The sequence below is a fragment of the Dendrobates tinctorius genome, unplaced genomic scaffold (assembly GCF_039654945.1).
Source record: "Dendrobates tinctorius isolate UK_male_01 unplaced genomic scaffold, ASM3965494v1 ptg000009l, whole genome shotgun sequence".
NCBI classification, from domain to species: domain Eukaryota; kingdom Metazoa; phylum Chordata; class Amphibia; order Anura; family Dendrobatidae; genus Dendrobates; species Dendrobates tinctorius.
The window spans coordinates 1,332,936-1,349,500 of NW_027361677.1; the positions used below are offsets into that span (position 1 = coordinate 1,332,936).

The 16,565-nt window shown below is 45.7% G+C and overlaps 1 long non-coding RNA gene across 1 annotated transcript in view; it reads left to right on the forward strand.

Annotated features, from left to right (window-relative positions):
- The first annotated feature begins 606 nt into the window (after positions 1-606).
- The window catches only part of LOC141095390 (uncharacterized), a 38,565-nt gene continuing 22,606 nt past the window's right edge, over positions 607-16,565 (forward strand). Inside the window, exon 1 of the long non-coding RNA XR_012233374.1 lies at positions 607-697. This is a non-coding gene — a long non-coding RNA (uncharacterized lncRNA). The remainder of the gene's footprint in view (positions 698-16,565) is intronic.

The following is a 16,565-nucleotide window of genomic DNA, read 5'->3' on the forward strand; positions in this document are numbered from 1 at the left end:
TTGAAAGTTCTAAAATGGAGGTGAGGATTTGCTAAAATGGACTAATTATAGTCAAGAGATTTGGTAGAGGTAAACTTCTCATGTAGTCTTGTGAATAGCAGTTGACCCATGCTTAAGGCCCCCATACATGGTAGATTATTGATGGCCAAACCTTGACAGTTTTTGTGGGACTGGTCAAATACCTAATGTACAGTACATGGTGGCTCATGACTTTTGTCTGGCAGATGATGTCAAAGGAAATAAGGATCAGGCATGTAGAATTTAAAAACCAAAACGTACTTCTCTTCTCTGGGAAAATAAAAGCTGCCTGGTGGCGACTTGCCTCATTCTCCCCAATAAAGCTTATGGGAGGTTAAAAGAGATAGATGTCAGCTGAACAAATATTTAGGTGGCAGTTAGGATCTAGGTGAACATTATTTGCCACTTTCTGCCTGTTTTTTCGCACCTTTCCTCCAATTGTTGTATTCTTCTGGAAATAGAAATATGTTTGCATTAATGGCATTACACACCTGTAAAGAAAGATAAAGGCCATACATAGCAACAATAGGAAAAATGAAAAACTGCAATTACCACATCCTGAGATTTAAAAGTCCTTTTTTCCTAAAAACAGGACATCTATGCTGTATGCAAGGAGTATGCGGGAGAGAGAAATGGATAATGGACGCTTCGCTCTTTCACAGCACTACTATGAGTCCAGGTCAAGTCTATGTTTACTTCTACATCTTCTTTATTGTCCCAAAGCATCTACATTGAAAAATTAAGCATCTTTACCAATGTTTTTCAATCCAAATTTCATATTATTTTGTTACATATGTATGATATAATCGGAGATGTGTCCTTCCGTTTGAAGCTGCCGGCACTTGCCAGGAGGTCGGTTGGAGCAGCGTCAGTTGGAGCAGCAGCTGCTTCACGGGTGTGGGGGGGAGTAGAGACAGCGAGAAAGAGAGAGAGAGATAAAGAGAGACTCTTCCATTTTCTTGAAGTATTCAAACAGACCGTTAACAGTGTGCACTTGCTGGGCATGGTCGTGGCTTGCGCTGACTGAGGCACCATTTAATTCAACTGTCAAATAAATTGTATTGTTAAATGAACTTTATTCTCACCACCAGCATTTGGTTTCAGACACAGGGCAGTGCCAGTTCAGTCACCACTCTGAGTATACAGAGCAGCCGCTGTAACCATGAGCCCCAGCCCTGACTGGCACTGGCTCTACATTAATGCCATTTGGTAAATTCAAAAAAGTTCATTTTTTTCTCATTAATGTACACTCTGCACCCCATCTTGACTAAAAGAAAACAGAAATGAGGAAATTTTTGCAAATTTATTAAAATTTATTATAAAATAAAAACTGAAATCTCACATGGTCTTAAGAATGGTCACAGAGTTGTTCTGAAGCCACTGCTTTGTCATTTTAGCGATGTGCTTAGGGTCATTGTCTTGTAGATCCCTGTAGTCTGATACCCCTAAATAAAATCCTGAGTGACTAATTGCCTCCAGAAGTGACATTATTAGTAAATCGAGTTCACATGTGTATAATTTATTCTCGGTATAACTACATGTGTTCTATGAAGACCTCAGAGGTTGGTTTGAGAAGATTAGGGATCAAACAGCATAATAAGAAAATAAGGAACACACCAGACAGGTCAGGGATAAAGTTGTAGAGAAAAGTAAAGCAGGGTTACTTTACAAAAAAATAGACCAAGCTTTGAAGATCTCACGGAGCACTGTTCAATCACTTATCCAAAAATAGGAGGAGAATGGCACACCTGCAACCCTATGAAAGATTATCTGTGTTCACTTCATAAAATCGACTGTGGGCAGAAGAGCTAAAAAGTTGAGCCCATTTTCTTTTTTCCATTAGTGCACCACACCACATCATCCTAGCTTCCAGATTCCTAGGGATCAGGTGCTCCTGGTTAGTTGACAGTTAAAACCGGCAGCATCATCACATTGTTGACCCAAACTGTGCGCTCACAATGCTGCTATAAGAGGCAACATTGGCACTGGAACATCGGAAACACACTGCAACAGAAGCTACCAGTGATCCTGGCCAACATCATTCCAATGTAGTGCTTACAAGCTCACTTTGAAGGAGCATCTAGGCTCTGAGCATGTTTGATTGGTTAAGCTGGCCACAAGCAGTAGACAATAAAATAAAAAAGGGAACATGTGTGAGGATGGGGAAAAATTTTATTAATAAGTAAATTGAAAATATCAGAATAACAATTTTGGTTCTCGTGTATATTACCGTATATTAAAAATTAAAATCAACCAAACTTGCCAATAATAGCAGGAATGGCCAGCAACCTAATGTGTATGGGAATTTTCCTCACTGAAAATACCAAGCATATACGTTCATTGGGGATCGGGAAAGCTAGTTATCAGCCAAGTGAACATTCAGCCGACAGCTTTCACGTATGTAATGCCATCTCAATTCTTATCTGTGGGGCCTTATTGCAAAATCCATCACAGGGTCTAATATACCATGTGCCATCTAAGATATGTGTGTCTAGAACCATTGTGCCACCTAATTAGTGGTTGGGCTTGCAAGGCACCTGCCATAGGTGCTGGGGATGTAAAAAAATCAAATTATATTCTTATTTCAAGTAAATGAAAGCCAAGTATTACATTTCTCACTGGAGAAGTGTTTGGCTCCATTGAGGAGTGTAGTCTGAGGTATCCCTCAGATCTTTACTCTAAAGTCTTCCAAGCGTTTTTGGCAATTCGTAATCAGAGTCTCAGACTTTAGTCCCTAAAACCGCAATCTGTAAATCTGATTGTGAATAAGTTCCTGATCTCTAGCAAAGTCAAGAACATAGACAATGGCAATCAACAGGATAGAAATTTTTATCCATCAAGCCAAATCATTTGAAGGAAGAGTAGTCAGAAGACAGGTCAAGAATAGACAGATAACAATTTTAAAGAACAAGACAGGAGAGTTATCCAGGAACAAGCATAGGCCAAGCTCAAAATCAAGAACAAGACTGAGGTTCCACCAAACTGGGGCCTGGTTGAGATCAGTAGGAAGTGGCACTAGCTTTAACAATCATAAACAACTGCAGCAGGGAGCCAGAGACCCCTGGCTGAGCTACACTTTGTAGAAGGACATCAAGCTGCTGCTAAAGACATGGTGGCCAAAACTTGTAGAAGAGCATCGAGGCTGCTGTTAATGATGTGGTATCCGAATGCCTAGAAATGCAGCATGAATACCTGCTGTAACTGAGACCAGCAGTGGTAAACCAGTTTAGGAGGAAGGACAGTTAAATTGCGACTGGCTGTGATCCCCAGGAACTAGATCCCAGGTTTGATCAGGGAAATAGATACAGTCAGTGATGGTGCCGGTGACTTTTGGGGCAAAAAATTCTGTTTACCACAAAAGAAGATGCTTTTTTTAAGTTGTAACGCTAGGTGGGGACCTCATTACGAATTCTGTGTTGGCAAGTTGTAAGCTATGGCTATGACTACAGTTCCAATGTTTGGAGGTGTGTTTGAAGGTGCATGATCCTAAAATGTGGCTACATTACACCTATGGCAACCTAGATGTAAAAGAGTTTTCAGAGGATTTAAATATTAATAATCTGATGAAAATATTGTTACCATCATTATCAGATTGATAAGGTTCTGACTTCATCAGTTCATTTAAGAAGGCATGGTGCATTTGAATAGAGGAGAGATGCAGTACCATTCGTGGCCACTACACTATATACTGAGCTGCGTGTGTTCCGGTCCGATACGACCTCTTCAATCAACTGATCGGTGAAGGTGCAGGGATTTGGATCTTAACCAATATGATAGTGAGGATCTAAATTGAGTTTTATTCACTTTCCATATGATGAATTTTGCTAAATGTCAATCATCAATGAGAAAAAGATAATACCGCATCAAATGTTTGGAGAAGTTCAAGGACTAGTAAGGATAGATATCACAAATAAGAAATTAAAGGGCTCAATGACAAAAAAAAACTACACAGAATGCAGTCCTCCATCCTTTCCATGACAGATCGCACAGTTTTACTGAGCGATTTTATTTTCATTCTGTCTTTCATATGGGGCATGAATCATCCCTTCCATTTTTTAATCTCTGATTTTATACCTACCATTCAGATAAGGACAGATGGACTTATTAGCCAAACTGACCCTATAAAGTCGATTGCATTACAGGCAAATGTGAAATAGCTGCCTCTTAACATTGCATTAAGAAATATTCAAAATATAAATCCACATTCATGACTGCAAGTAATTTCCTTCCTAAAATTTATGGCGTTTTAAAATAAGATGATTTCCTTTGTGGACCCACCATAAATTGTCTCTGTCCTAATGGTATTTTTTCCCAGGCTGATAATGATAGTTTGAGTATAAGCAAGCTTCATTGTAATGTATGACCGGCCATCGCTCTTCAAATGTGAATTCACAAATCAGCAGCTGTCACAGATTGATTCATAAATTCACGACCGAAAAGAAGAATTTCTAGCAGAGATGACACTTTATGAAGGAATCTGCACATTGATGGGAAAGTATTTGCACCCTACCTCCCGATGCTCCCCGTTATTTTAGTATTTGTCTCACTGAATATTTATTCTTTATCAACAATATGTAAAATTAGAATCTTAATAATGATATAATATAGTTTTTAAAATATAGTCATTTAAATTCTATATCGGGGTGACTACACTTATTTTTTACAATAGAGTATACTTTTATGGAGCCAGGGATAAGTAACCTGTCACCATATTAAGGGTAGGAAGGTTCGGACTGGCCCACAGGAGAACGGGTGAATTCCCCGGTAGGCCCCTCAGCACCTTATATGAGCAGTACTTGGCACAATACACTTGATTCACTATGTATAGATAAAGGCAGCATCTCATTATTCATTTCTTTTAAAAAAAAAATCTATTCTGCTCATTTTAAAATAAAAATAGAGGTAAATTTGTGAATGGTCATAATTTAATATTTGCATGTAGCTTAACAGTGGGTTGACAAAATCAATGTTACTTGTGGGAATGTGGCACCCTGGGCCGACACTTGGGATAATAGATGTCAATAATCTGGGACAAGGGACAATATCCCATAAGGTTTCATTAGCCTTAAATGGGGAATTTACAGGGAACCTCAGAAAAGTTACAAAGGGTCCCCCTATAAATTCAAACTAGCAAAGGCTAAACAGACAGCTGTGGGTTGACATTAATGGCCTGGGAAGGGGCCAGAGATATTTCCCCCCTTCTCAGGCAACCAACATCAGCTTTCAGCCGCCCCTGAAATGTCGCTACCATAAGATGCGTCAAATCTGGTGCTTAGCCTCGCTCTTCCCACTTGCCCTGTGGACATTGCAAGTGGGGTAATATTTGTGGGGTAGATTTCAGCTTTGTATTGACAGCTGACATCAAGCCCAGGGATAAGTAAAGGAGAGGTGTCTATAAGACACCCCCATTACTAACCCCATAGTAAGTTTCGAAATGAACACACAGCAAGAAAAAAAATCTTTTATTTGAAATAAACAAAACACCCAGTTTTACACATTTATTTAAAAATAAAAAAAAGTTATACTCAGTTATATACCGAATGCATTGAAGCCCATGGCCCCTGTAAAAAAAATAAATAAATAATACACAACCATTTCCCTCACCCATCTGACATGAAGATAATCCTTCAATGCCCATGTCCACTGTAAAAAAAAACAAAAATAATGAACAACCATATCCCTCACCTTTTCAACGTGAAGATAATCCATACTGTCTCGCACCATAATCCATCTCTGTGACATCTGGTTTACAAACTGAATGGTGGCAAGGTGCAACCATACAGACTGAAAACCAGTAGACAATGAGCAGCTGCGATTGCAGCTTCAGTGATGAGCGATGACGTGAGAGATGTTACCAGACAAGAAAAGAGGTAAGTGCAAGATATCTTCATTAAGAACTTCAGGATAACATTCAGTGCGAACTTGAAAACAAGCAACACGGCAGGGTGCGTGCATGGGCATGCCAAGGTCCATAGCATGGTATGGGCCAGGAGGCACGCCTGGTACAGGCAAAGGCACAATGGCATCGGACTCCGGACAGCTGGCAACGATCGACATGATCAGGGCATCAGGCTGCGGACATCAGCTCCGGAGCAGCAGGCCGCAGTCATCAGGCTTACGATCTCTGGCAGTGATTGGCAGGTTCCGGACATCCGGCAGGCAAACCAGGGTTCAGGCAGGTCGGCACAACAGATCTCCAGGCATGGTGCATGTTAGGGAACACGCCGAGGTCCAAGGCTAGGTGCAAGGCAGGGTGCGTGTGTAGGGGACATGCCAGGGTTCAAAGCAAGGTGCAAGGCAAGGTGCATGTGTAGGGGACACGCCAGGGTTCATAGTTCAACAAACAAGACAGGTTTCAAAGTTTAACAAACAAGACAGGGTGCATGTATAGAGACACGCCAAGGCACAAGGTACAAGGCAGAGTGCGTGTGTAGACACACCAAGGTACAAGACAGAGTCCTGCGCGTGCAGAGAGACATACCAGGGACAGGGTTCAAGAAACAAGACAGAGTGCGTGTGTAGAGACACGCCAAGGCACAAGGTACAAGGCAGAGTGCTCAATCCCATATTGGAAAAACAGAACATTTCATTGTGACGAAAAAGAAAAAAGGCAGAGTGCGTGTGTAGACACGCCAGGGTTCAGGGCAGGATGCGTGCTAGGAGCCACGCGGGAGGCACACCTCACTGGCCAGTGCACACGGCTGTAGCACCAGCATGAGGCACGGCTAAGGCACAGGAGGCGGGCAAGGGAACTTTCGTGCTAGGAGTCACACCAGGTTCAAGGCAGGATGCGTGCTAGGAGCCGCGCCAGGGCAGGGTGCATGCTAGGAGGCACGCCAGGGTTCAAGGAAGGGCTGCGTGCTAGGAGCCACGCAAAGGTTCAAGGGGGGATGCGTGCTAGGAGCCATGCCAGGGTTCAAGGCAAGGTGCATGCTAGGAGCCACGCCAAGGTTCAAGGGGGGTGCGTGCTAGGAGCCACGCACAAGACACACCACACTGGCCAGTGCACACGGCTGTACACAAACACGAGGCACGACTCAGGCACAGGAGGTGGCCAGGGGAACCCACGCCGGGGTTCAAGGCAAGGACAAGCAAGGAACAAGGCAAAACGGGGTACAGAAAACGAAGCGGAAACATAGGCAGAAACAGAGCCAGGTCAGAGCGAGGACAGAGTCTAGCAGCGGAGCATAGGCCGAAGTCCAGAGCCGGGCCAAGGGAGCACCTTGACACTAGACATAGAAACGTGCCAGAGAGCACAATTGTAAAGGAGGAGGAGTGGTGCGAGTGCCAGGGGGCACTACAGAGCACAATAGGAAAAGAGCAAGGCAGAACAAGCAAGGACCGAGAACATAAGTAGGACTACAAGTCAAAGAACAGCTAAGGTGAGACATAGCAAAACAGGCTAAGGCAGAGAACAGCAGAAGTACTACAAGGCAAAGCAAGGAAAGGACAAACATGGCACGAGAGACAACACAAGACATGGCAAGAGACAAGAGGCAGAGTACAAGCACAGAGCGTGTGCAGAGATGCACGACAGGGCAGAGTGCAGGGGCACAGAAAACAGGGAGCGACCAAGCAGACCAAGCAGCCATGCAGGGAAGCAACACAATAATCAGGCCCTGACCATAGGGAGGGGCGGTCTGATATAGCACCATAGCACCAGTACTTCTGGGTCAAGACCAGGGGAGAACTTCCAGTTCAGATCCTCCAGGATCACAGAGAATAGTCACATGACCAGGGATTCCAGACATGCAGAGATGATTGCAGAACCAGACAGTACTGGAACCTAGGAAAGGTCACATGATCAGGGGTTCCAGACATGCAGAGATGATTGCAGAATCAGACAGCGCTGGAGCCTAGGAAAGGTCACATGATCAGGGGTTCTTGGAACACAGAGATGATCACAGAAGGCAGAGCAGAAACGCAGGCATCTTGCAGCCCAACAGTCATGAGGTGAGTGTGCACACTGCTCTAGGGAACATGCAGGATAGCAGACATGAGATGCGCGTGCACACCACTCCAGGGGTCATGAGGCAAAACAGACATGGCGGACGTGACAGTGGCATATCATCACATAGGCTGATGCCCTCAGATCACGGGCAAAAAGGCTGAGAGAACCCCCAAGCGCGGACATTCTATACAGGGAGGACGCTGAGGAACCGTGCGATACGATCCAACCCAGGAATGTGCTGAATGACCAGGAGAGAAGTACAGGGAAAAAGAAGGAGATGATGTTGATGCTGAGATGAATATGGATGTGCTGAGTATGAAGACCAGTAAAGTCATGCCTTTAAAAGTTGAAATGGACTGTGCCTCAATTTGTGCAAATCCGGACAGTGGGAACCTCCAGCAATGAAGAGGAGACCCCGACGGTGCAGAAAGTGAATCCACAGGTATGCTGAGTAAAGGACATTCTATATATGTGATGGGAACCCAGGATGCAGATACACAGCCAGCCTCGGTCATGACTACGGCCATGATGCTCCCTCACATCTGTATGAACTTGCAGTTCCATACCTGTCGGCACTTGTGGTTCCCAGTTTTTCCGCACCTGCAGTTTACAGGGAACCTGTCAGCTATTTGGCCGCTATAAGATGCGGCCACTGCCTTTCAGGGCTTATCTGCAGCATTCTATAATGCTGTAGATAAGCCCCCAATCCGACCTGCAAGATAAGAAAAATAAGTTTTATTATACTCACCGGGGGGGGCGGTCCGGTCCGATGGGTGTCGCAGGTCCAGGTCCGGCACCTCCCATCTTCTTGAGACCCATCCTCCTGTTTGCTTCATGCCTCCACGGCATCACGCTCCTGCGCAGTCATACTTCTCTGCCCTGTTGAGGGCAGAGCAAAGTACTGCAGTGCACAGGCGCTGGCTCTCTGCCTTTCCCAGCGCATGCGCACTGCAGTACTTTGCTCTGCCCTCAACAGGGCAGAGGAGTACGCCTGCGCAGGAGCGCGATGCCGGGGAGGCATGAAGCATGAATGAGGGCGGCATCACAAGAAGAGGAGGCGCTGGACCCTGACCTGCGACACCCATAGGACCGGACCGCATAGGACCGCCCCCCGGTGAGTATAATAAAACTTATTTTTCTTATCTTGCAGGTCGGATCGGGGGCTTATCTACAGCATTGAAGAATGCTGTAGATAAGCCCTAAAAGGCGGTGGCCGTATCTTATAACGGTCAAAACAGCTGACAGGTTCGCTTTAAAGTCTGTCTGCATCTGCAATTCCCAGTCTGTCCGCACCTGCAGTTTCCAGTCAGTCCGCACCTGCGGTTCCCAGTCAGTCTGCACTTGCGGTTCCCAGTCAGTCTGCACCTGTGGCTCCTACTCTTTCTGCACCTGTGGTTCCCAGTCTGTCCGCACCTGCGGTTCCCAGTCAGTCTGCACTTGCGGTTCCCAGTCAGTCTGCACTTGCGGCTCCTACTCTTTCTGCACCTGTGGTTCCCAGTCTGTCCGCACCTGTGGTTCCCAGTCTGTCCGAACTTTTGGTTCCCAGTCTCTCCGAACTTTCGGCTTCCAGTCTGTCCACACCTGTGGTTCCTAGTGAGTTCACACTTGCGGTTCCCAGTCTGGTGCACCTGTGGTTACTAGTCTGTCCACACCTGCGATCCTGTACCTCTCCTGCCGTTGACCTAATTGTCTCTGAATCTGTTCCTGTCTGTTCTCTTTGAACTTAACCTATCCATTCTACTGTACCTGTTCTTGAGCCCCTCCTGCTAATACTTAGTCCTGATCTTAATCCTCCCAATCTGCTCCTCTACTGCTACCCTCATCTGTCTGGTCTGAAGCAGCACTTGTGTTCCTTAACCTATTCTGTCTGTGCCTGATACAGCATCCATTCCTTTCGTTAACCAGTTCCTGTCTGGCTGGTTACTCCGGCCTGCTTTCCTACCCCTCTGGTGTCAGTAGCTGCGGCTTCACGGTCTGCCTTGGAGTAGCGCCTGGCGACCACCTACGTTCAAGTCTAAACACACCATCAGGGACTATAGTAAAGAACCAGGTGTACACTTAGGACTGTGGCACCACAATCTACGCAAGAGCATTACAATATGTAACACAAAAACCTGATTTAAACAATCATTTTCTGATGACACATTCCTGATAACCTGGAGGAGAGGTGTGAAATTAGATTAGTTGTCATTCCATTTGCATTGTGCTTACAAAAGTCAAACCCTCATTTTACTTTAGAAACATCAACACATGTCTAAGAGGGCACCCTATTGTTTCAAATGGAATAACGTACACTCCTGCCTTGTAATAGAAGTTCATGATACAAAAACAATATTTTTCACAAAATGACTCCAGGATTCTATGGGGTACTGTGAGCACTCCATTTTTTTCATTTATTAGCATGGTTTATTGAAAAGCACACCATGTACTGTAGACATGTGAAATTTTCCTGCCTCACAAAACTCCTTGAAAAGTTGTCATTTAGATATAATTTGGGAATTGGGATCCTATGCCTTAATGCTACTGACTTACTAAATTTGCAGCATGCCTTTTTATGTGACATCTCATCCAACATGGCTTCAGGGACAATTTGTCCCAGAGCACCATTATAGGAGAGATGTTGCACAGCCAGCATGAGGATGCAAGTGATGCTTTTCATCGTTGTGAGACTGGGGGAAGTAAATATATATATAAAAGTCACGTTCACATTTGAAGCATTCCTGGTTTTGTTGAGATAGTCCAGCTGAAGAGACTTTTTAGAGTTGACCAGACTGATACTCGCACCCAGAATGACAGCCCAGCCATGAGTGAAAATGATGAGAAGCTTCTGTTCCCAGCATGAATCTGGGGGTGCATCTGTCAAGGGTTGCACTTGTAAGTGCAGCATACTAAGAAGATGTAATCTGTGTCTGAACAACAACTACAGACAAATTGATGGAACTTCTGTCACTTGTTGACTGAATTCTTACGATTCTGCACCTCGTCTGAACAGCTACGAATCTTGCAACTTTTTGTATGGGAAGCTTTTGCGTTGGAACCTTAGAACCACCAACACATTCAGGAAATGGCAAAGAGTTTTCCCCCATGTCCATGGGGAACCCATACAAAGATAAGCACATGCATTGTAAATGAAGATATCCAATATGTCAAGGTTGGCCCTACTCCCAACATAACTGGAAGAAGGATTCTAAAAAGATGTAATTTCCTTGTAAACTGCCTGTGTGAGCTGCAAATTATGAGTATACAAAAAAAAACAAATTGTAAAAATTAGGTGCACATACAACATCCAATTTTAAAAAAATTCAAAAAATTGTTTTCCAAAAGAAAATATTTAAAAAGCCACTTAAAACCATTCAATGGAAACACGTGATCTTCATAATAATAATATACAGACCAACAAGTAGTTGACGCTGAATATAATTGATGCAGAAACTTAATAAATATTCAGCACTTTATTTCATTGGTTTTTGGATTTGCATCTAATCGTTCTCTATAGCTTCCCCCTTTTTCTTTTTTCTCCAGCTGTAACTTCCATTCTTAGTGTCTCTCCCTCGAAAACATTTCTCTCTTGTCCGCCCCGATCTTGTTTCACTGTGACACTGTTTATTTGATATTCTATTTGACATTTTTACCCCATTTCAGTTGACTTATGTATTATTGTATCTCTCTTTTATCTGTACTTTTTAACTTTTGTACATATGCCATCATTTTCGAAACATTATGTTGATTTGCATTTTGGCATTAGTCTTCTAAACCCACAGAAAGGATAGTCCTTTGACAATCTTTACCGAGAGCTTTCCTTTACACGAGGTTTTTGGTCTTCTCAGTTCTGAAGGATGACTCTTTATGATTTGGGGGTTTTAGTGCATTTTTGAAATATTTGTCTGATTTTATTTGGAAATTTAAATTTCACACCATTAAAAAAAAAAAAATTCAAATGTGTCTATTAATGTTACAGCGGTGATACAGCAGTTGGGGAGCCAGGTGAAAGTTGGCTGAGAGTTATGGTGGACTCACTTTTTTTAATGGAAGCTGTTAAGCAATGGTGGTGAATAGGTTGAAAATTGGTTGTCAGCCAAAAGGCGGTAATAATAGTATTGTCATCTAGGGCGGCTTAGCAATTAAACATAGGAATGACTATCGTTGCTAGTTTCATTGGAACCATTGAAGTGGATTGGCTTTGCTAGTGTGGCAATTTCAAGTCATGCCACACCTGTTTGCTGTAGATTGGGCAGCTGGGGGACCTCACAAATTTGTGAATCTCAATATATATGTTAGCGTGGCTGGTCTGGAGCCTGTGATAAAACACTCTGGGATCGCCTTTGCTGGGGTCAAAGGTCACGTGCGTTCAGCATAAAACTCAGGCGCAGAGCTGGGATTCGGGTATAACTGACTCTGGGTCAGGTTTATTAATGGTGAAAGCAATGCATAAAGAAATAAAACATAAAACAAAACCTTGCCTGTCCGGCACTAACTAAACAAAGTACAACCTAACTACCAACTGGCGAGCTTCTCCCGTCCAGCCAAACCACAGTTGCCGTGGGCACTGCTTCCACTCACGTGTGTCTCTCACACAGACAGGCTCTCTGTGTTCCCAGGCTGAGACACTCACACAACCACCTGGCATCCTTTTATATCCACCTCCCATTATTCATTAGCAAGCAGGTGCGATACTGACCAGACTAGGCCACATAGGAAAGGAATCTGGGCGAGATATACCTGCCCTCATCCACTATTCCCACATGATTCTCACATATCCCCCCCCCTCTGCTCAGACCACTCCGGTCGAGCAATGACACCCGCCAAACAGTGCACTCGGGACAGGGCATCTGCATTTCCCATCTGTACCCCGGGGCGGTGCTCCACCGTAAAAGTGTAGGCCTGCAGGGCAAGGAACCACCGGGTCACCCAGCTATTCCATTCCTTGTTCAAGTGCATCCACTTGAGAGGGGCATGGTCAGTGATCAGCCTGAACTTTCGGCCCACCAGGTAATATTTGAGGGCCTCTAGAGCCCACTTAATGGCGAGGCACTCTTTTTCTACGACTGCATATCTTTGCTCGTGTTTATTCAGCTTCCTGCTGAGATAGAGGACTGGGTGTTCCACTCCGTCTCTCACTTGTGAGAGTACGGCCCCGATACCAGTATCAGAGGCATCCGTTTGTACCACAAACTCACTGCGGAAGTCCGGAGTCACCAGTACGAGCTGAGAGCAAAGTGCCCGTTTTAGGCTATGGAAGGCTTCTTCAGCCGCTAAACTCCATTTAATCATGACGGAGTCTTTCCCTTTTGTAAGATCCGACAGTAGGGTAGCGATGGCTGCAAAATTGGGTATGAACCGGCGATAATAACCGGCGATCCCCAGGAAGGCTTGCACCTGCTTCTTGTTGACAGGTTGTGGCCAGTCCTGAACCGCCTGAATCTTATCAACCTGGGGTTTAACAACACCCCTTCCAATTACATACCGCAAATACCGGGCTTCTTCTAGCCCGATGTGACATTTCTTGGGGTTCGCGGTTAGACCTGCCTCCCACAGGTCGTCAATCACAGCTTGTACTTTCTGGAGATGAGTCTCCCAGTCCAAGCTGTAAATGACAATGTCGTCCAAATAGGCCGAAGCGTACTGCCTATGTGGCCTCAGGACTCGATCCATCAGTCTCTGGAAGGTCGCCGGTGCTCCGTGCAGTCCAAACGGCATATACACATACTAAAATAGACCTTCTGGGGTAGCAAATGCTGTCTTTTCTCTGGCAGCCTCCATCAGAGGGATCTGCCAATACCCCTTTGTTAGGTCTAGGGTCGTAATATACCGGGCTTATCCTAACCGATCTATTAACTCGTCGACCCGGGGCATGGGGTAGGCATCAAATTTTGAGACCGCAATTAGTTTCCTGAAGTCATTGCAGAACCGGATGGTGCCGTCCGGTTTAGGAATTAGCACAATCGGGCTGGACCAAGCACTGTGCGATTCCTCAATGACACCTAACTCTAACATGGCCTTCACTTCTCGGGAAACGGCTTCACGGCGCGCTTCCGGGATTCGGTAGGGCTTGACGTGAACTGTGACACCAGGTTCCGTTACGATGTCATGTTTTATTAGCGTAGTCTGCCCGGGTTTTTCTGAGAAAAACTTTGGGTTGTGAAGTAGAAACTGCCTGACCTCAGTCTTTTGCCGCTCCGAGAGAGTCTCTGCAACCCATACCTCCGGTACGGTATGCGAGCAGACAGGACGGGCCAGCTCCGCTGACAAGGCAGACCGATCCTTCCAGGGCTTTATCAGATTTACATGATAGATCTGTTCAGGTTTCCGTTTACCTGCCTGGTATACTTTGTAGTTTACTTCACCAACTCTTTCCTTGATCTCAAAGGGGCCCTGCCACTTTGCCAGGAACTTACTGTCCACGTGGGGACCAGGATCAACACCCTATCTCCGGGTGCAAATGTACGGATCTTGGCGCCCCTATTATAGATTCGTTTTTGGGCTCCTTGAGCCTGTATCATGTGTTCTTTGACGATAGGCATAACAGCCGCAATACGGTCCTGCATTTGTGTGACGTGATCTATCACTGTTTTAAACGGAGTGACCTGACCCTCCCAGGTTTCTTTCGCAACGTCTATCAGTCCGCGAGGACGTCGGACGTACAATAACTCGAAAGGCGAGAATCCCGTGGAAGACTGGGGTACTTCCCTGATGGCAAAAAGCAAATACGGAAGTAAATAGTCCCAGTTTTTCCCATCCTTGTCTATCACCTTTCTCAGCATCTGCTTCAGAGTTTTATTGAACCGTTCGACCAACCCGTCTGTTTGAGGGTGATACACGGATGTGCGTAACGGTTCGATTTGTAACAATCGGCAGAGCTCCTTCATTACCCTGGACATAAAGGGGGTCCCCTGGTCGGTGAGTATCTGTTTTGGTATACCGACCCGACTAAACACATGCACCAGTTCCTTGGCAATCGTCTTGGTGGCCGTGTTACGCAAAGGGATGGCCTCCGGGTAACGAATGGCATAATCCAAGATGACCAGGATATGTTGGTGTCCACGTGCAGACCGTGGAAGGGGCCCAACTAAATCCATCCCAATCCTCTCAAACGGGACTTCAATAATAGGTAGGGGTACCAAAGGGCTACAGAACCGGGGCTTAGGTGCAGAGGCTTGGCAGTCAGGACAAGACTCACAATATACACGGATATCGTGATGCATGCCTGGCCAAACAAAACAGTGTAATATCCTTTCGGTGGTTTTCTGGACTCCCAGGTGACCTCCCATCACATGTCCGTGGGCCAGGTCCAGCACCTGCCGCCGGTAGGGTTTTGGCACGACTAATAGTTGCACCGTATCTTCCCCCTTTTTCTCTATCTGATAGAGTAAATCATTCTCCAGGACCATGTAAGGATATGCCAGCCTAGAGCCAGGTTCTACAGGTACCCCATTTATCACTTTTACATTTGTCCTAGCCTGAGAAAGGGTAGGATCCTTTATTTGCTCGCTTTGGAAGTCATCGTTCTGAACTTCTAAATCTGGCAAACGGGGAGGTGGACGGCTGTCAGCCTCCTCCTCTTCCCCGGTCTCCTCCGTATCACCCGCCATGACTGAAAACGGGAACTGCAGGTCATTTCCCGCAGACTCTTCCCCCGAGTCTTCCGGGGAGACCTCTTCCCGGGGTTCGGGACCCACACGCGCCCTGGGAGAAGAATCATGTACACTATTACCCGAAGGCATCAACTGATTCTCCCACAATTGCCAGAAGTGGGGAAAATCCCGGCCCAGGATAACATCATGCAATAACGCCGGAACGAGTCCCACTTTATGTTTCACAGAGCCATAGGAAGTTGTAATGCATATGACCGTGGTGAGGTACGAACAGGTGTCTCCATGCACACACGTTACAGAAAATTTGTCTGCTGGTCCAGTCGGGGCTGACACCAGACTGGCCTTCACCAGAGTCACCACACTTCCCGAGTCTAACAATGCCACCACATTTTTGCCATCAACAGTTAAATCACACAAGTGTTTTTCCACATCCTTTTGACCGGCATTCACACTCACTACCCGTGCAACCATACACATGCGGTTTTTAGAGTCTGTGACGTCGCACTTCATGGGTTCAGTAGTGACCGGACAGTTCGCAGCAATATGTCCCATCTCTTGGCAGCGGAAACACCTAACGGGCCCCTTCCTTAGACCATAGTTCGCTACTCTCGGCCTCGCAGTGCGGGCAGTCCCGTTTTCCTCCCCCACTGTCTTAGGGATTTTTCCATCTCCCCTACTCCCTGGAACAGTCTTACCGGTTCCACGTGGAGATGATGAAGAACGAGGTGGGGTAGCGTCGTCTCGGAGTCCTTCCGCCACGGAGTAACGTTCAACCAGATCCACCAGTTGATCTGCCGTCGTAGGATTTCCATGGCTTACCCACTTCCTCAGGGCTGGCGGTAGAGCTCTCAGGTACTTGTCCATGACGACTCTCTGGATTATCTCTGGCGCTGTCAACACCTCGGGTTGTAGCCACTTGCTCGTCACGTGGATCAGGTCGAACATCTGTGACCGCGGTGGTTTATCCGGCTGATAAGTCCATTGATGCACTCTCTGTGCACGGA